Below are 20615 nucleotides of genomic sequence, written 5' to 3'. Positions count from 1 at the left end.
CGCCGCAGCGGCAAGACCCAACTCCTGTAGAGCCGATTCCCTCCGGAGCTCGGAGGGAATCCGCCATTAGCCGTTCGCGCTAACCCGGAAGTTTCCGCCATTTAGGGTTTTAAATGTTAGCCCCAGTACAGTCATAAATATACTTCAGGTTGAGCGCTTTCGGGTTGCACTCTATGGTGACCCAGAAGTAACAGAGCTTGTTACTTCTGGGTTTCGCCACTTGCGCATGCGCAGACGGTCAAAATGACGTCACACGCATGCGCGGAAGCGGAGAAACGTGATTCGCACATATGCGCTGTCGCATCTTACGTTCTGTTCAGGTTGCGAACGGGGCTCCGGAACAGATCCCGTTCGCATCCCCAGGTACCACTGTATCTTGATTTGAGTTCATGCAGAGAAAAACAAAATTGATGTAAAACAGTGCCAGATCACCAAGCAGAACCAATAAGGCTATATTTTTATCTTTCTCACAGTGCAAGTCACCCACTATGGCAATCAAGGCAATTTCAATATCACCACCCCAAACCAGGCCAAAAGCCAGACTGGATGGGATCTACATAATCAGTTTCATCCACAACCTCACCACCACACGTTCACATACCTTGCCCAGATATGAAACAGAGCAATAATATAGCCAGAAGGGTCTGATTAAGATGTTTTCAATAAAGTTTGTACCACTGCCACTTACAGGTAAATACCCCTCTCTAAAAGAGGTATCTACTACTTCATATTCAGGTATACTGGATCCAGTACACTGGAAGTACTGATTCAACAAGCAAAGATGGACAAGGTCACAGGTGGTCAACAAGGTGATTCCTTCTGCATCATGAAAATAAATAAAAACAGTATAAAACAAAACACGGTGATCCAATAAAACAGTCTAACTGGAGTCTCCATAGATTCATAGGATTGTAGAGCTGGAAGGGACTCCAATGGTCATCTAGTCCAAACCCCTGGTTCAGCCCGTATTTGAAATCTAACATCTGCATCTTCTCTCCAATACTCCAAATATTATCTAAATTCAACCATGTATTAGTTTCTAACATTAACTAACTAGCAGTTATGGGTGCTCTTGCACCCCCAAACTCTGTTATCCTAGATCTAGATCTGTAACAATAGACGTGACCACCCACACGACCCAGGTCTCAATTATGCATTGCAGGTTAATGGGTTGATCTGACACTTAAGTTTTGAATAACAGCTGATTTCCCTTTCACTGATCTGGCATAAAGCAGCAAGGTGTTGAGAACCAATGGGAAATATGTAGGGCAAGCCCCTTGCCAGGGAACCACAAATAGATGAAAGACCAAATTAAGTACAGTATTAGCTGTTATAGATAGTTATCTATAATTGTAGCTATTTGAAAACCTAGGTAAAGCTTCCAATCGCTTTCCTATGGCTGCACTGGAGGAGTGGGGAGACACACATGAGCGTAAGACTCATACACTGAATGCTAAGCCATAGTTTACATTCAAACCAGGTCAGTGTGTATTTACCCTTTGCCAAAAGATTGAAATATGCCCATTTGCAATGGGGATTGCAAGTATTTCCTCTGTATGATGAATTTCCAGTATATGTGGCTCATTAACTACTTAGTAGAAGAAGTGACATTCAGCCACTCAGACTGAAAAATAGTAATATTTGTATCTGATTTGTTATATTATTAGTTATTAGTTTTAGTTGTGTATTCCATTTAAAATTACAATGAAATTGTAAAATAAAGAAATAAGCCCATGTGTTCATGCAGAAAACAACAAAGCATTTTTTCACCCAAATACTGTTATGTTCATAAAGTGAGGAGTGGGGAGTTAACTACAGACAATCCTTGTTTTGCATGGGGGTTATGTTCCAGGCCTCTGCACATGTTGGCAGAGCACATGTAAGCCCACCCCACCCCTTTTTGTGACATCTTTATGATGTTTTGGGGCTACTTCCGGGTTTGGCACCGTACATGCGTGCACGATCACACATCATTTGGACACGCCTAAATCAGCCTTGCCTGTATTACAAAAGTAATACTGGCTCATTATAGAAATCTCTGCTTTTTGAAAATAGTTGCTTAGAATCTGCTATTAAGTTAGTTATCCACATATTAATATGATTTTATACTGGAAACTGAAATATCTATTTTAAGCTTGCTGTTCCTTTCCCAATGTTTAACTTCCTTTGAAAATATAAAGCAGAATCTTATGATGACAGGAAGAGTTTAACTTCTTATTGTGCATTCAGTTCAAAGTGGGAAGTAGAACTGTACTTTAATAAAGCAATCACGTTGTTTCCACCAACTGAGTCAGAAAGTCCCTTGTGTTTTCCAAGCCCAGGAAAGCAAGATCCAGCAGATCATTATCCAAGACAGAAATGAGAGGGGTGTCTACTGACTTTTTCAGTTTTAGTCTGGTTTTTCTCCAAGCTTACATGATCTTTTATGGAGGAACAAAACTCTGCTCAGAGGGATAAAGATAAAATCAATCGCAATGACATCACAATGAATAGTGGGGTAAATATTTCTCCTATGGTGGCCATGTGTCCCACATTAACAGAGGACATTCCTCCATTTGAATGGTTTTCAGAGGACAGTTGTTTATTTGAAGGTGTCCTTTGTTCGTTTGTTTGTTTGACTGGCTGTCTGCTCCAAGTCCAGTTTAACAATAAAGTACCCTTAGAAGCCAGAGCAAGGGCCTGAAGTTGCCCACCAGTTGTTAGAACCTAGATAGCAAGCTTAAGTAGGAAATTGTAATGGCTGAAGTAGTCCTTCAACACAGTTATATAGTGATAAATAAGCAAAGTCCTTCCTCCATGTACATTCATATAGGATTAGGTTGTTAGATATACTTTCTTCAAGTCACTGCCCTCAATGGTAAAAGAGTAAAGCATTTTCAGAAAAAATAGGATATAAAATGAATGCTGATGCTGCTTCCCGTTCCTTTTCCAGAATCAGAAAGCCAGGTTTCCCGGGATGTGTCCTGATTAGCAATAAAAAGGGAAAAGCATGATCCAAGTTAATTTTCCAGCCCTAAAAGGAAATGGTGTTTCCTGTATTATACAAAACTGGTGCCAATAAGACTGACACAAGAATCTATTGTCTTTTTAACAAAGCTATGGTAAGAAATGATGCCTGTGAAAATAGGCCACTGCAGGCAACAAGGAACTTTTTAGAGTGTGAGAGATTGAGTGAGTGTGCGTGCGTGCACATGCACACAAGTTCCCAGGATCAAAAGTGGAGAATACACCTTAATCCTGAGTAGCCAATGTGGTGTCTTTCAGATATTGTTGGGATCACAACTCCTGTCATCCGTGACCATTGGCTATGCCAGCTGGGGCTGATGAGAGTTGTAGACCAACATTATCTGGAGAGGATAATCTGCCCTAGTCTAAAGCTGAAGCAGCCACTAATATAGTCATACAGTGGACGCTTGGGTTGCAAACGTGATCCATGCGGGAGGCACGTTTGCAACCCGCAGCGTTTGCAACCTGCAGCACCATGTCTGCGCACACGCGAGTCGCGATTCGACGCTTCTGTGCATGCGCCGAAACCCAGAAGTAACCTGTTCCGGTACTTCTGGGTTTGGCGTGGTACGCAACCCGAAAACGCACAACCTGAAGCATCTGTAACCTGAGGTATGACTGTACTCCCAATGCTCTAAAATAAACATTAACAGTACAATCTCATACATACCTGCTCAGAAATACATAAACCTATAAAGTTCTGAAACATACTTCCAGGTAAGTGTATACAGGCACCTCCCCGCTTGTGCAGGATCAGCATGCATACAGCCACTGATACACACACTCTTTTCGATGCTGAAAGGGTGTGGGGCAGGAGCAGAGCAGAGCAGGGCAGGGGTGGAATGGGACAGAGTAGTGGTGGAATGGGACAGAACGGGACTGCAACCCAATTTCACCTTTGGGGTTTGACTTCACTGTCTAAGAACCATTTCCCACATTGTAAGTGAAAAAATAACAGTTGGTTCTCTGATAAATGTACCTACATCTTTCCAAACACCTGTAAAATTCACACTTTAGGTGAACATAATAGGCCAGATTCAAGGAATGGGTATTAGCAGCAGAAGCCTACACAAAGACCTCTGGTAGCGCAACAGTGATCCCCACAATGCTCCCCCCACATGCCCCCTCCCCGCTGGTTTAGGGGGGTCAGAACAACCTACAGAAGAGTGTGCAGTGAAGGAGAGGGAGGATTGAAATGCTTGCACTAAAGACCCAGTGTGTGCCAGCTGTGAAAAAGGCAAATTCCATGCTAGGGATCATTAGGAGGAAAGGAATTGACAATGAACTAATGATATCGTAATGCCACTATACAAATCTACGGTGCAAACACATTTGGAAACCTGTGTACAGTACTGGTCACCTTGCCTCAAAAAAGATATTGTAGAAGTGGAAAAAAAGTTCAGAATAGAGCAACCAAAATGATCAAGAGGATGGAGTGACTCCCCTGTGCAGAAAGGCTGCAGTGTTTGGGACTCTATAGTTTAGACTAGAAAAGGGGAGTAAGAGTATAAGTTTACAAAATTATGCCCGGCATGAAGTGGATAGAGAAAGCTCTTCTCTATCTCATTTAACTTTATAACCCATGGATATCCAAGAAGCTGAAAGTTGGAAAATTCAGGACAGATAAAAGAAAGCACTTCTTCACTCACTGCAAAGTTAAAGTATGGAACTCGCTCCCATAGGAGGCAGTGATGGCCAATAACTTAGATGGCTTAAAAAAAATGACTGTATAAATTCATGGCAAAGACTATCACTGGCTACTAGCCCCTATGGGTACTCTCTGTCTCCACAGCTGGAGGCAGGAATGCTTCCAAATAACAGTTGCTGGAGACCATGAAGGGGAGAGAGCTCTTGCACTCAGATCCTGCTTGAGGGTTTCACACAGGCATCTGGGTTTTTCCCCCTGCTGCTGCTGAATCACACTGCTGACTCATGTCTAACACCCCTTGATCCTTTTCACATGTACTACTGGCAAGCCAGGTGTCTCCCATCTTATACTGGTGCAGCTGGTTCTTCCTGTCTAAGTGTAGAACCTTACATTTGTCCCCACTGAAATTCATTTTGTTAGCTTGTGCTATCTGCATATTTGATTAGCATTCCCTCAACTCCATAATCCAAGTCGTTTGCTGAAAAACAACAGATCAAGACATAATTCTGTTGCACTCCACATTTCACTTTTTTCCAAGATAACAAGGAGCCATTAGTGAATTACTTAATAATACTAATGGATTGTTTTAAACATGTGCCAAAAACAAAGAGCTGCTCAAACATGGCATTAAGGCTGCTGATATATTATTATTATTATTATTTTCATTTCTTTGCTGCTTTATATTTTAAAGAAAAAATATCATAGCAGTTTATAACACATTAAAACATCATATAAAACAATCCAAAATAAGACAAATTCAGGCTTCAAGGAAAATATTCCAGATCCTTTTCTAAGTGACATTTTGCTTTCCCCATATTTATTTGCCTACTTAATTTAAATAGCTACGCCATATCAGAATAACTCTAGGAAGCTAGGACCAGGACCTGGGAGATCAGGGCCCAAATCCCCACTCAGCCACGAAGGCCACCGGGCTATGTTGGGCCAGTCACAGGCTCTTAACCTATCTCACAGGGTTGCCGCAGGCACCAACTGGGGTGGGTGGGGTGAACCATGTACTCCTTGGAGAAAAAGATGGGATATGAATGCATTAAATAAACTCTTCTGCTCACCAGCTTAAGAAAGATGGAGACACTCTTAAAGAAAATCTCTTATCTATATTCATAGATCTAGATCATTCCATGAAACAGAACTCCATAGAAAAAGAAATCAAAACTGACTATGATAACAACCCATACAAAAAAAAGGTGAAATGGCAAATAAGTAAGTAAGTAACAACACCTTTGGGTACAATTCACCATTTGGTGCATGGAACATACCATTCTGAACACAACAACAATCACTCATTGTGGGTAACTGGTATATTCTAAGTATTCTAACTGGTATATTCTAAAGGGAATCTTGGTGTCTAGTACATAGTAAAAAAAATAATGCATGTTTCTAAGCTCCACATCCACGTAATTTAAAAAATGCAATATATTACCTAATCTTTTTTTTGTTATATATGATTATTAAGGCAATTTATATGCTAATTAAGGCAATTTAACTGCTTGATTCATTGTGCACACCCTTATTTACTGTGTTATTCTAATTTGCAAGCCGTTGTTATATTAACAATAGTTTTAGAAGTTTAATGTTGCTTGTTGTATCTTGTGTTTGCTGGCCAATCTACAAGTAAACTATTATTTTTGTCTCTTATTTCCAAAATGCAATGCAACATGACCCTGGCAGATCATGCGGGGAGAAGAATTGCAATTCCTCGGAATTGACAAGAACATTGTGTTAACAAAGTAGATTATTTGCTGGAAATGATAAAAAAATAAAAACTACTACAGTTTAGAATGGGGGAAAAATGTTGAAGGCAGCAGAAATTAGGAATTTCAGTACTACAAAAAATACCATTGGGCCACTGAGATTGCACCATGCTAGTGAAGAGGGGTGGGATGATGAGTGGGTGCGTTAAGTCCCTCTTCATGAGACAGACACATTTTTAAAAAATGAAGCCAAACTTCAGCCTCTTGTTATAGTGAGTCATGAAGCATGTAGCATTTTTATGGGCATGATGCAAAGAAAAACTGAGAAAAAGACATGCAGTTTCTCTCTCTCTAACTCAACCCTATCTGTGTTTTCTTCTTAAATGGTGCAATATAAGATTTCTTTAAAGCTTATGATCAGTACAGTTGGTGGAGGGGGAAAGCATAGGAGGCAGAGGAAAGATTTGACAAGATGCTGTAGCCATGAGGCAAATGTCTATGCCAATTATGCAATTATATATGTATTTATTTACGGTATGTATTTATTTACCATCCTTCATCCCAGGATCACAGGGCGGTTTACAATATAAAAACACAAAAATACACAACATAGTAACCAAAACAATAACATCCCCTGGTGCCTAAAGATATGCCTACAAGATGACCTTATGGTAGCAATATCTAGCTGAATCGTTCTGGAAATCTCCCTCATTTCACCACAACATATGCAACTTCTTGCCTGATAAAGAGTTCTAGAGAACTTGGAAGCTTGTCACATCTTGGGGACTTTTTGGTTGCTCCTAATAATGAATTACCCAACAGCAGAATCTAGAAGAAACAGATGTTATAGAGTTAGCCAGGCTGTACAGACGTAGATCTGAACGGCATCTGGATATATAAGTCACTTTAAGCTTTCTAAAGGAAGATATGTGTGGCAACCAGATCATTCTTTGCTTTCATTTATCCTGCCCATAAGCAATGGATCTAAACTTTCTGAAGGCATTTTGCAATATGTACAAAATGGTTTACTTTAAAGTATTCTACTTTTTGCATTAGTAGAAAAAATTAAAAATACAGTAGGTGCAGTACTGGTAATGAATGTGATGTCATGGATACAACAGTGAAATCAAGAAGTGGAACCACATAAATTAAAACAAAGAACAGTAGAGTGGTACCTCTGGATGTGAACGGGGTCTGTTCCGGAGCCCTGTTCGCACCCTAAAGCGAATGCAACCCGCGTCCGCAGGTCGCGATTCGCCACTTCCACACATGCGTGTGACGTCATTTTGAGCGTTTGCGCATGCGGCAAAACCGTTACTTCCAGGTCGCCGCAGAGCACAGCCCGAAAATACTCATCCCGAAGCTACTTCAACCCAAGGTATGTAATTAGACCTGCGACTCCTATTTTAAGGCAGGAGTGCTACATTGGTTTCCTGATGCTGAGAAAAATATCTTCCCTCCACTAGTGGAGGAAGAAGAGTGCGGTGGGTGCGCTCCGCCCCCGGCAGCGCATCCCAGTGGGGTTCCATCGCGGCTGCCCCCCCCCGCACTGGGCACCACGCCCCACAAGTGGTGCGTCACGCCCCTGCAGGCAGCACGCCCCGCTCCCAGGACGCACGCCAGCCCCACCCTTGCCTGTTCTCCGCCCCCCAGTGCCGGAGCATGAAGTTCCGCCACTGCTTCACCCTTCAGAACCTTCCACTTCACTATGTTCTACATCTGAGTTCTATCTCATCTCACTGTCATTGTAAATTCATGGGAATATGTCAAGCATTTTATTGGTACATCATAAATAGTTGGGAATGTGAAGTCAAAGTGCCCGGCAATATAACAACGATACTGCACTGTATGCATGTTGCAGCAGCGGATCATTATTAATTTAGGTCTTTATGGGTCTTGAGAATTTTGATATACTGTTTCAAATATGTTTCAAAGCTTTCAGAACCATGTAATAATAGATTATATCCTTTCTGAGAATACTTGTTTAAATAGTTCTATTGGACAACAGTTCTCAAATCATAGGGTTCTCTTCTCATTGCTGAAGTAGAGAACCACCCAAAACATTGCCTAGTTTGGGCTTGTAGAAAGGATTGGCCATTTTACCTAGATTATTCTGATTAATTCTCTGACAAAACCCTATGCTCTCTTCATAGTCCAATATGTCTAGAAGAAATCTAACTCTAACTCACATACCCCTTTTAGGATGGAAGTCTGAAATATGAGTAACATTAGACTGGAAGATTAAGCTTGCAGTCCTATACCTATTGACCTAACATAAAGTTCCACTAAACTCAGTGGGACTCTTCTAACATGGTGGGAACATTGCTGCCTTCCCAGCTGCCCACACTATTGGCAAGTACAGCTGTCCTCTCAGCAGTGACAGAGCCCACTGCCCAACCTGGAGGAGAGACACCTTTGCCTGTTATACTAGGCAATCACTGTTTCTTTAAAAGTATTATCTGGGTATTGGTGAAGATGTGTCAGTGAATATTGATGTGAATGGTTAGAACAGCCCTCAGCATGTCTACATTTTCCTTCTTTCACATGCAAAATACCCTTAAACAAAGATTAGATCATTTAAAGTATTCTCTCACATTGGTTTTCTTTAAAAAAAAATCATCAGAAAGAGTCAAAACAAAAACACTGACCATATGTGTTTCAGGATGTGAGCTGAGAAATGAGAATAAAGAAATGTGCAGTCTTGCACAACTTAACAGTGGTTTGCCTCAGCATGCTCTTTAAAAACAGTGGGATATCTAGTCTCAGCTTTTATCCAATAACATTTAGAAGATACCCCAAACACCCTTCCAGTAGACCTCAAAGAATCCGCAGGAGACTAATAGCTGGCTCTATATTTTCCAAAAAAACAGCACTGTCTTATTAAAGAAGAAAGGATGATAGCATTATGTAGTTTACTTTGGCTTTTTAGTGTAGCTTTTTAGTATGGGAAAGAACAAAATAGAAGTGACCCATGCACGTTGATGTACAGATAAGTATTTTTTAAACATATTGTTTTAAAATGAGGACACATTTACTGCCCTGTCTTGTTCTCTGTAATATAAGCAGAGATTTGCACCCTAAAAGCTTAAGATGCCCAGTCCTTTATCACTTACCTAATTTCCCACATCCACCTTAATATACATCTTCTGCTACACGTGTCCATGTTAGAAGAACAAGGCTCCACAGATATACTCTTCTGTAACTACTGCATGCCATATACTGTGGTACCTTGGTTTATGAACTTAATCCGTTCCAGAAGTCCGTTCTTAAACCAAAGCATTTAAACCAAGGCGTGCTTTCCCATAGCAGCAGGGGACTCAATTTACAAATGGAACACACTCAACAGGAAGCAAAACATGTTCTTATTCCAAGGCAAAGTTCACAAACCAAAACACCTACTTCTGGGTTTGCAGCGTTCTTAATCCAAATTGTTCATAAACTAAGCTGTTCTTAAACCAAGGTAATAATGTCTGAAAAGCAATAAATCTCCCAACTGGGTAGAAACTATAAAATATTTTTCATTTGTAAAAAACTGATGGCATTTGTCATGAAGGTTTTATCTTCTATTTATCACATTCATGTCACTTCTGCTCACTCTTCTTCAGGCTGAATCAATTCTTATCTGTCCTCAATAGGACTTGTAGCTTGTTTGCCTCATTATCCCTTCTTTTGGATAAATCATTCCCCTTAAATGCACCAGAATGAACACCATCTTTACTCATGAATGCTGCATAACCTCTATATTCAACAGCATCTATATATCAGAGAAATCATACATGTTTTCTTAAACCAGGATGTAAGCTGCACTGTGTTCAATAAGGCTTAAACTAATACACTTGTTTAGGATCCATGCCTAAACACTTTTTCTTAAAGTAAGAGGCACACCTGTAGGCTCCGTGTCCCACATTTTGATCAAAAGACAAAACTACATTTTTTCCTAGTAATTATGGCATAGTGTCTGGAACTCTGTGTACTACATTTCATATTTTTATCTCTTATGGAAGTATCCCAGTTTTAACATCCCCTCCAATAAATGAGTCAGCAAGAATCAAGTGTCTGTATAACTATGATTATTTCTAAACTGCAATTCATTTAGTTTAGTTATTAGAATACTTCAAAATATACAATAGTTTTGAACTTTAAAAGTTTTAAATATTTGAATTTGTGTTTCTTTCATTGCTGTTAAAGCCTTTGGCTCAGGTACATTAAGGTATCTGGAATCATTTTGGAAATCAGGAATTAAATCTACAAAAATTATCAGCAACCACATTATTAGTTAATGTCTCTTAAATTGCTGTTATTGAATTATTAAATGTTACTTGTTAGTGAAAGTTACTAGTCAAAATTATTTTAAAAACATTTTCACAATGAAAATAAGTATCTGAATAATTAAAACTGATTGTGTGAATTTGAAGCAATTGGGCATTTACTAAGGGTATACATTGGCTTTGGGTGTACCACAAATTATGAGGCAAATTAGGGTGATTTGAGGGAAATTACCATGTTCCCAAGTCAGATTGCAAAGTGTCTTGAGGCAGATGAAGGACTCCTTAAGCTTCTGAGTAGTTCTGTGGCTTATGCTTCTAAAGAAAAAACCCATGTCTGTTTTTTCCTCATGAGAAATGAAATCAAGCTGCTTTGGGAAACACCCTGAGAAAATGAGTAATCTTTTGTTTCGGCAGACAGATCCAGCTGTTAAATCACAATACAGTGGTACCTCGGGTTACAGACTCCGCTAACCCAGAAATAGAACCTCGGGTTAAGAACTTTGCTTCAGGATGAGAACAGAAATCGTGCGCCAGCGGTGTGGCAGACCCCATTAGTTAAAGTGGTACCTCAGGTGAAGAACACTTTTAGGACCTCCAGAACGAATTAAGTTCTTAACCTGAGGTACCACTGTAATTATTTTCCCAGGGCACTCATAGTGATCTGAGGGAGGAATGAAAAACTTACCTAGCTACATGTCTGTTTCTATGCAAGTTCATGAAGAAGTCTCCATTGTATCTCCAAAAATCTATGGAGAGGAGGAACAGAAGCCCACCCCATAGCAACAAGCCTTGGTGGTAAAAGAGTCATTGCCAAGGAGTGACATTTCCTCTACCCCGTGTATCTAGAGGATATGATTCTTATTGTACCCACCCCAAAATGATAAAGTCTGCCCTTTGGGGAGAACAATTGAAGCTATCGGTCTGAAATTTGGCAAGCTTCATTTCCTCAAAAGAGGTGGCCATGCCTGAACATTGTACCCAATTCTGGCAGAAAAATCAAATTGTTACAGACTTTTCCTTCATTGTACACTGCTTCAAATATATTTGTTGGGAAATAGTTTATAAATTGTTAAATAAATAAATAATCAAACTTTATAAATTGCCCTGCATGAAAGCCCCTTGATATATCTGCCTATAATCTGGCCAACTTAATCTACCCTGGAGGGATTTCTGAGCCTGGAAAATGCATGTGCTTCATCCAAAATGGGGGAAGTTATAACCAGTTTTAGATTTGCCAGTATTATGCTCCAGAAGCACAGACTGGAGAAAGCAGACAGTACTTAGAAACAGATTGGGATTCTTAAAAATGCACATATACAGGTTGAACATGAATATTGGGAGCATTTACTATATTTTATATAAAAAATTGAAAACACAAACAATTTTACTAATTGACAGAAAATAGTGAGACAAAATGACTTAGCTTAAGAAAAAAATGAGCTGCTGATTTCCATGTAATTAAGAATGAATATTGAAAATAAACAATGAATGTGTATCTTCAATACCTTTGCAGTTGTCAGATGCTTTGAAGGTGATCCAGGGTAGAAAGCCAGCATTGACTGTCTGGGACTGGATGAGGATGCACTGGCAGAGATGAATGGAAAACTAGGAAAAGATCCACTGCTAATGTGAATTTCAAGTTTTCTTTTCAGCCTAACACCAGATGTAAAGAATTTAAAGTACATTACGACAAAAAAATGCAACAACATTGCCAGACAGGTAGTGGATTCAGTATCTACGAATTATGTTGTCTTAATAGTCCCTGAGCATCAGGCTGCATAACAGAGCCAATGTGTGTATTTCTGACCTTTATTGGCAATAAATATATTACTGCATTTTATTTTATTTTCTACAATATGAAAAAACGTAACAGTTCAATGAAATTAATTTCATTAAAGCCCCAAAAGGTCTTCATACTTTGTGTTATCAGGGTCGTCATTTGAGGAAGACTCATAGTTCAGGCTTAGGTAAGGCACGACACCCACATATTGTTACTATTTTGCATATCATCTTGTTTAATGCATTGTTCCCCAGGACCTCAGTTATATATATATATTCCTTCATGGTCAAACTAAACAAGACACATCTTTTTCTTTTGCTGAAAGAGAATCAGAAAGATGACATTTGAATCAGGGCTGTGGCCCTGGAGGGAGATCTAATTCTTTCTGCCCACCTTTTCTGCAACCCTGACTGAAGCTGTTACAAGGAAAACATAATATGAGTGCTTTATGTTTCCCACCGTAAGGAGAACAGCAACTTTACAAGGGCAATTAAGATTAGGCCATGGTGCAGGTTGGGAGAGAAGGATTAGACCTCTTTCCCCAGCACCAGAGTCCCACAGAGATGTTTTTAGCAACAAAACAAACACCAGGGACACAATGCCTCTCCCATGTCATATTTAGTTTGGCCCTAAAATACTGTATTTCATGTACTTTTCTATCTACACATATTCTAGATCTAAATGTTTCTGATCTACAACATTTTTACATTCATAGAATACAATTAAAAGGCCTGTATAATCTAACGTGGTGCTGAAACAGAAGCAGCATTATCAGCAGGCACAGTTAGCATTGTCAAAGGTCAAGCACACTTAGCCACTGAGCACCCTCTGGTGATCATTTGCAAATATTACACTCCCAGTATTTTGGTTTCAAGGCAGGTGTCTTGGTGGAGTGAACTTCATTTGTTCCTGGTTCCCCTCTGATGCACGGAATCTGCTTTGTGCAAATATGCTGTCTGTGCGGTGTGGCAATAACACAGGTTCCCCGGACGTTTCACTGTCTATTGATCCCTGTGCCACCACTTTATTTCTCGCTGCCACCACCCAGGCCCTACCTGGTAAAATATGGAGTCCAGTCAGGGTTAAATTGGAACATAAACTTCTGTTTATTTATTGCAGTTTAACAAGCGTGTGGTTTCATAAATGGTCTCAGTCAATTACAAGCATGGGCTGCCTATCCAGACCTATAACTTCCGCTACCTGCTCTCACTCACTAAACTACCCCTCAGATATTTACTTGTCTTCCTAGCTCCTAACTGTTCCTGACTCAGCTTATTTTGCTACACAAACTCAACCTACCCCCAGACTCTATCCCAATTCACTCCCACTCCAACCAACCACCCAACTCCCAACGAACTCCCCCCTTTGCCCCTCCCAGAGCTGGTTTTATAGTCCCTCTGACTCCACCTCCCTGGGTTCTGATTGGGTACCTATTTAACTGTTTTAACTATTTCACCTCCAGCACTCTCATATGTTAACGTCACATGCGGAACCTTGTCTTAAATCAAATAATTAACTTACAATCATTTACATACAGGATTCAAATCCTCACACAGCCACTAGCTACAACTCACCTTAGCCCAGTTGCTTTCTCTCTATCTAACCTACGTCACCTTATTGTGAGGATACAATGAGGAGTAGATATATACCACTTCTTGAAGGAAGCTTCTTGAAAGGAGGGGTATAAGAAATAAATAAAACTTTTGATTGAAGAAAAAATGAATCCAGACTTAATCATGCTTAGAGTAGACTCATTGAAATCAATGGAATTGTTCCACTAATTTCAATGAATCTACATGAAGCATAAATATGACTAAGGCTGCAACCCCACCTCTACTCTGCAACTGTATTTGAAATACCATTTCCAGTTCTAGCTGCCTCACCTCAAAAAGGATGTTGTAGAATTGAAAAAGGTTTAAAAATGGAAACTAATGATAAAGCAGCTGGAGAAACTCCCCTATGAACAAAGGATGAAGTGTTTGGAACATCTTAAGTTTCAAGAAAAGGTGAGAAAGAGGTAACATGATAGAAGTTTTTAAAAATATGCATGGCACAATGAAAGTGGATTAGTTTTTTTCTTTCTCTTTCATAACACTAGAACTTGTGGACATTCAATGAAGCTGAATGTGGACAATTCAGAACAGACAAAAGGAAGTACTTATTTACGCAATGCATAGTTAAACTATAGAATTTGCCCTCACATGAGGCAGCGACGGCAACCAACTTGGATGGCTTTTAAACAGGATTACACAAATTCATGAACACTAAGCTACCAATGGCTATTAACCACAATCACTATTGTTCTACCACCATTATGCTTCTGAATACCAGTTGCTGTAAACTGCAGGAAAGGAGAGTGGTTGGCCACTGTTAGAACAGGAAGCTGGACTAAATGAGACACTGGCCTGATCCAGCAGGGCTATTATATTGAGCATTCTTATCTGGGAATATACCACCATGAATTCAATAAAGCTTGCATCTGAGTAGAAATGGTTAGGATTGCATTGCAAATCTGGATCGAATCCAATATGGCAGTAAAAGAAGAATAAAGCTGCAAGTTGTTGAATGAGGTAAAAACAGCAGAAGTGAATAAGATGCTACAGGTAGCATCAATGAATAGTGATTGAATAGATTCAAATTACAAGAAAAGAGATTCCGACTAACCATTAGGAATACCTTTCTGACAGTAAGAGCAGTTTGACAGAGGAATGGACTACTTCAAAAGGTGGTGGAATCTCATTCACTGAAGGTTTATAAACAGAGCATGGATGACCATCTGTCGGGATTCTTTACTTGTGATTCCTGCATTGTAGGGGGTTGGATAGTATGAAATTTGGGGCCCCTTCCAACTCTACAATTCTATGAAAATGTAATTTTTTAAAAAAGAAAAGACTATATGACGTATAATTAAAATATGTTATCACAGACTATGTCGTGGAAACTTACTTTTCTCATTATACTGTGAGGTATTCTGACATCATTAACGTTTTATTTAACATTATTATTGGTAACACTAGAATTATCAATATATTGAAAGATGAAAAACCTGGTAACAGTAACTAAATGAAACAATCTGGTTTGGCAATATTTTAGCAGTAGCCTTTTTTCACTCCAGTGTTTTTAAAAATACTTTCACCAGTTTCAGGAAAGGGTGGGTTCGAGTAGGGGTTTCCTGAGGCTTTCAGAACACGATTTTAACGTAGCAGTGTGTTAAAAGGGGTCCCCAGAGAGTCTTGTTTTGGAACACACTGACGCCTACACATTATTATCTTTGCTACGTTCTGCAGTGTTGGGTGAAATGTATTTTTAATCGCTAGCAAAACATGCCTGTGTTTATCTAAAATTCAGAAAAGGCTAAATAATTTAAAACAAAATCACTTTTCAAATAATTACATGTACAATGAGCACTGAAACATAAAAGTCTAGTGCAAGTTAACAATAAAGGGTTGGTTAAGGATCAAAGAAAATATGTTTATTTTATTTCATGAATGCAAATAAAAAGTACTTTCGCTTTAACAAGTTCATGAATGGCTGTTGACAAATTCTTGGTATAAGAAATCTTTCCTCAACAGGATAAAGCTTTTTCCCGTAGAGGTTTATATATGTGGAACAGGGTGTTCACTGACATTATAAAGGTATAACTATAATCACAATACACTTTTATTACTATTGTTATGTGACAACAACACCGTGAAGATGATCTCTTTTTATTAGGTTATGTATATTCATAGGTGAAGAACTTAAAACAACTTGATTATAAGCAGACCTATGGAAATGAATTAACCATTTCTAGATGAATAGCTGTGTTAATCGGTTACAGCAAAAACAAAGCAAAGGGTTTATGACACCAGTTTTATTGAAAATCATGCCCTACATACTTAACAGTTTACTTAAGGTTGTGGTCCTATGTAAATAAGCCTCATTGAACACAGTGGACTTTTATCTTCTGAGTATGCTTTCATAGGACTGAGTGACAAGCAATTTGAAACACTGAATAACAACAATGAATAATAGCAGTATATCCAGAGGGAACCCTAGTCCTCAGCACTGCCCATGACCACTGAATCTCCTTTCATATTGAACTACTATCAAAACCAGATAATTCTCCCTGCCCTGTGGCCATTATTTTTGCTGAGATCATATTGTTATTATAAAGATATAGAAAGTAAAGGTAAAGGGACCCCTGACCATTAGGTCCAGTCGTGACGGACTCTGGGGTTGCGGCACTCATCTCGCTTTATTGGCCGAGGGAGCCGGCATCCAGCTTCTGGGTCATGTGGCCAGCATGACTAAGCCGCTTCTGGCGAACCAGAGCAGAGCACGGAAACACCGTTTACCTTCCCGCCAGAGCGGTACCTATTTATCTACTTGCACTTTGACGTGCTTTCGAACTGCTAGATGGGCAGGAGCTGGGACAGAGCAACGGGAGCTCACCCCATCACGGGGATTCGAACCACCGACCTTCTGATCGACAAGTCCTAGGCTCTGTGGTTTAACCCACAGCGCCACCCGCATCCCTGTATTAGTTTCTAACATTAACTAACTAGCAGTTAGTTATGGGTGCCCTTGCACCCCCAAACTCCGTTATCCTAGATCTGTAACAATAGACGTGACCACCCACACGACCCAGGTCTCAATTATGCATTCCAGGTTAATGGGTTGAGCTGACACTTAAGTTTTGAATAACAGCTGATTTCCGTTTCATTGATCTGGCATAAAGCAGCAAGGTGTTGAGAACCAATGGGAAATATGTAGGGTATGCCCCTTGCCAGGAAACTACAAATAGATAAAAGACCAAATTAAGTACAGTATTAGCTATTATAGATAAAAAAAGGTTAAGGGACCCCTGACCATTAGGTCCAGTCGTGACCGACTCTGGGGTTGCGGCGCTCATCTTGCTTTATTGGCCGAGGGAGCCGGCGTACAGCTTCCGGGTCATGTGGCCAGCATGACTAAGCTGCTTCTGGCAAACCAGAGCAGCGCACGGAAACGCCATTTACCTTCCTGCCGGAGCAGTACCTATTTATCTACTTGCACTTTGACGTGCTTTCAAACTATATATATATATATATATATATATATATATATATATATATATAGTTATCTATAATTGTAGCTATTTGAAAACACAAGTAAAGCTTCCCTCTGTTATGCTCAAGAAGTCTAAGTTGGCAGTAGCCCCACTCCCAAATGGAGTTTCAAATAGGTGAGTTACAATGGCATAATTTACCTTGGTGTAAATTATATTGGCTTTTGATAGTTTGGATTGATCTGCCCATCGGACTACATTCAATGATGCTTTCTCCCAGACATGTATGCCTACCTTTTTACATAAGAGTAAACCCCACTGAACACGGTGGGGCTTACTCCTGAGTAAACACGAATAGGATTTTTTTCTTAATATATTGTTCTATGCTCTTTAAAGGAAGGATGAGAAATAAATTGTAAACTTCACAGATTGGTTGAAACAAAGGAGCAAACATCTTATTCTATTTATGTCTAGAAGTTTATCCTAGTGTGGAAGTCTGCCTTTAAAGGAAAACCAAATCTTTACTACAAGGCTACATTCCTTTCTGTTATGCAGCCTAAACATGAAGATGATGTCAGTAATGTACGTGTAGTGATGGTGTCCAGTCTATATCCTACAAGAAAAACTTTGAAATGTAAATGTTTCATCTCTATAGTCATTTCCTCATCAACAAACCAAAACACTCAATAAATAAATATATTTCGTGACGACCCTGATTTTTTTCTAGAAGTTTCGCTAAACAGGAACATGCAGTTTTTTCTTTTTGTTCATCCTACATCACATCGGTTGGAAAAAAACCCACTTACCTATATCAAATTATAAGAACCTTTGTAGTTACTATTATCTTGAAAAATACAAACTAAAACATATAGACAAAAATGTTAAATTACTTCCTGCTTTGTAGTTGTTTTTCTGGATCCTTCAGACAAATAAAATTGAATGAAGTGTCAAGTATTATTAGAACATATTTTTTGATAATATACCATACTGGAGCTGGAGAAAATGTGCCTAGTAGCTATATGGGAAGAAGCACAGCAGCCACAGAAGGAGCAGTGATAGTGGGTGACCCATAATGGCAAAAACACTGGTGTCGCATTGCCTTTCCCAAATCTGTCCTTTGAATACTGACTAGGAGCATGGTGGTAATGGCATCGCTTTAAAATTCCCTTTGCAGTAGAGACAGGCCTCATTTTTTCCTTTGCTGCTTTAGCTTCCCACACATTCAGCTCTGGGCTACTGCCACAATAGCCATATATTCAATTCTGGCTCTTCCTGCAGCAAAGTTGCGTACCCTCACTAGCTAATGTCCCTTGTCCTTCCTGGCATACTTATTGAACCAATTTTGTTGTGTAAGCTCTTGTTGGAAAGGACAACCTTTGAAACACATCCTTAAGTTGGTAATGGAATTCTTTTTTTGTCATTTTTAAGACTTTTTTTTAAAAAAAAGGTTGTAAACGTTTTTGGGATGTATTGTAATTATGTGCGTGTAATAAATTATTTTCATTTATTAAGAGTTTCATTTACTTCTTTACTCCTCCATTGTAATTACATTTGTTTATTTACTCATACAACCACTTTTGTAAAAGCCCACCCTGGACCCACTTGTTTGTGACAACAACCCTGAAGTTGTAAATACCGTATTTTTCGCTCTATAACACGCACCCGACCATAACACGCACATAGTTTTTAGAGGAGGAAAACAAGAAAAAAAATATTCTAAACGAAACAGCGGATGTATGATTTTTGTGGTTCATGCTGTGGCCACAGACATGTGATCTGACAGTGAGTTTGGAGTAGCCCAATGCAAAAATCCTGAGGATCCATGTGGATCCATGCTTTGTAACCACGTTTTTGCACCACTGCGGCCCCAGGCAACAGTGGGTGCGTGATTTTTTTGGTGCAAGATATAGCCATGGACATGCTATGTGATCTGATGGTGAATTTGGGGTGACCCAGTGCAAAAATCCTGAGGATCCATGTGGATCCGTGCTTTGTAACCACGTTTTAAGTGGGGAGGGAAGGAAAAGCACTCAAGGGACAAGGAGCACGCGTGGGGTGTGTGGAGAAGGATGCTGCTAATAATGCAGAAGAGGGGTTTAAGGGGAGAAGAAGCACGTGTGGGGTGGGTGGAGAAGGATGCTGCTAATAATGAAGAAGAGGGGTATAAGGGGAGAAGGCTCCTCTCCTCTCCCACTTTGCTCCTTTAAAGCAAGCAGGCTCTGTTTTCTTTCCTCCTCCCCGCTCATCCCCGGCTTAGCGAGCTGAAAAACTTTGCTGCTATGTAACGAGCTGAGTGGGGAGGAGAGAGGGACAGAGAGCCTGCTTGCTTTAAAGGAACCAACTGGACAGGAGCCACTTACACTCGTGTAAGCGGCTCCTCTCCTCTCCCGCTTTGCTCCTTTAAAGAAGCAGGCTCTCTGTCCCTCTCTCCTCCCCACTCAGCGGCTCTTCTCCTGCTTTGCTGTTTCAAAGCGAGCCACGGAGGACGGAAGGAAGGGGAACCATGGATCCTCTGCTCACAACTGCAGCAGATCCCCCCCCGCCACCCGTAGGCATTCCCTCCATAACACGCACAGACATTTCCCCTTACTTTCTGGGAGAAAAAAAGTGAGTGTTATGGTGCAAAAAATACGGTAATCCCTTTTGGGAAGGGTTGCAACACAGCAGTTGCAGGAATTCTTGCGTGAAGTCAATTATCTTGACCCATTTCAAACAGGTACCAGTATCTGAAGAAGTGTGCATGCACACGAAAGCTTAAACTGTACCCAGAACAAGCTTAGTTGGTCTCTAAGGTGCTACTGGACAATATATATATATATATATATATATATATAGGCATGTGGGCCTTCCTATTCCTCATGTTCACAATTGAAGGCAATTTAGGTGGTGCAGCAAGTATTAGTGCACATTGATTTAATGAATAAATGAATTTAATCTTTTCAATTTTTTAGTGACTAAGCATAGGCATAGCCAGGATTTTTGTTAGTGGAAGGCAGGCTTTTGTTAGGTGGGCAGAACCTCAGATTTGTATTGGTTTTGATTGATTTAGGGGGCAGCTGCCCACTGCCCCCCCTTAGCTACACCCATGTGAATAAAAATTCTTTTCTTTCTTTTTTAAAAATATGTCATTAAATAAACTGTTATTAACCAAAAAGAATGAAAACATGCATAA

The 20615-nt window shown here is 39.9% G+C and overlaps 1 protein-coding gene across 7 annotated transcripts in view; it reads right to left on the bottom strand.

Annotated features, from left to right (window-relative positions):
- Positions 1 to 20615, bottom strand: part of FLT1 (fms related receptor tyrosine kinase 1) — a 136217-nt gene that overhangs the window by 113786 nt on the left and 1816 nt on the right. For 4 of the 7 annotated variants that reach the window (XM_083608986.1, XM_083608981.1, XM_083608983.1 and 1 more), the window contains exon 3: positions 7032 to 7194. The exons of the other annotated variants lie outside the window; for them this stretch is intronic. The gene's annotated coding sequence lies outside the window, so the exon portion shown is untranslated. The remainder of the gene's footprint in view (positions 1 to 7031; positions 7195 to 20615) is intronic. 7 annotated transcript variants of the gene reach the window in all.

Source organism: Podarcis filfolensis (assembly GCF_964270895.1).
Source record: "Podarcis filfolensis genome assembly, chromosome: 4".
NCBI classification, from domain to species: domain Eukaryota; kingdom Metazoa; phylum Chordata; class Lepidosauria; order Squamata; family Lacertidae; genus Podarcis; species Podarcis filfolensis.
The sequence above is the reverse complement of the archived record's forward strand: the minus strand, read 5'-3'. Positions and strand labels throughout refer to the sequence as shown.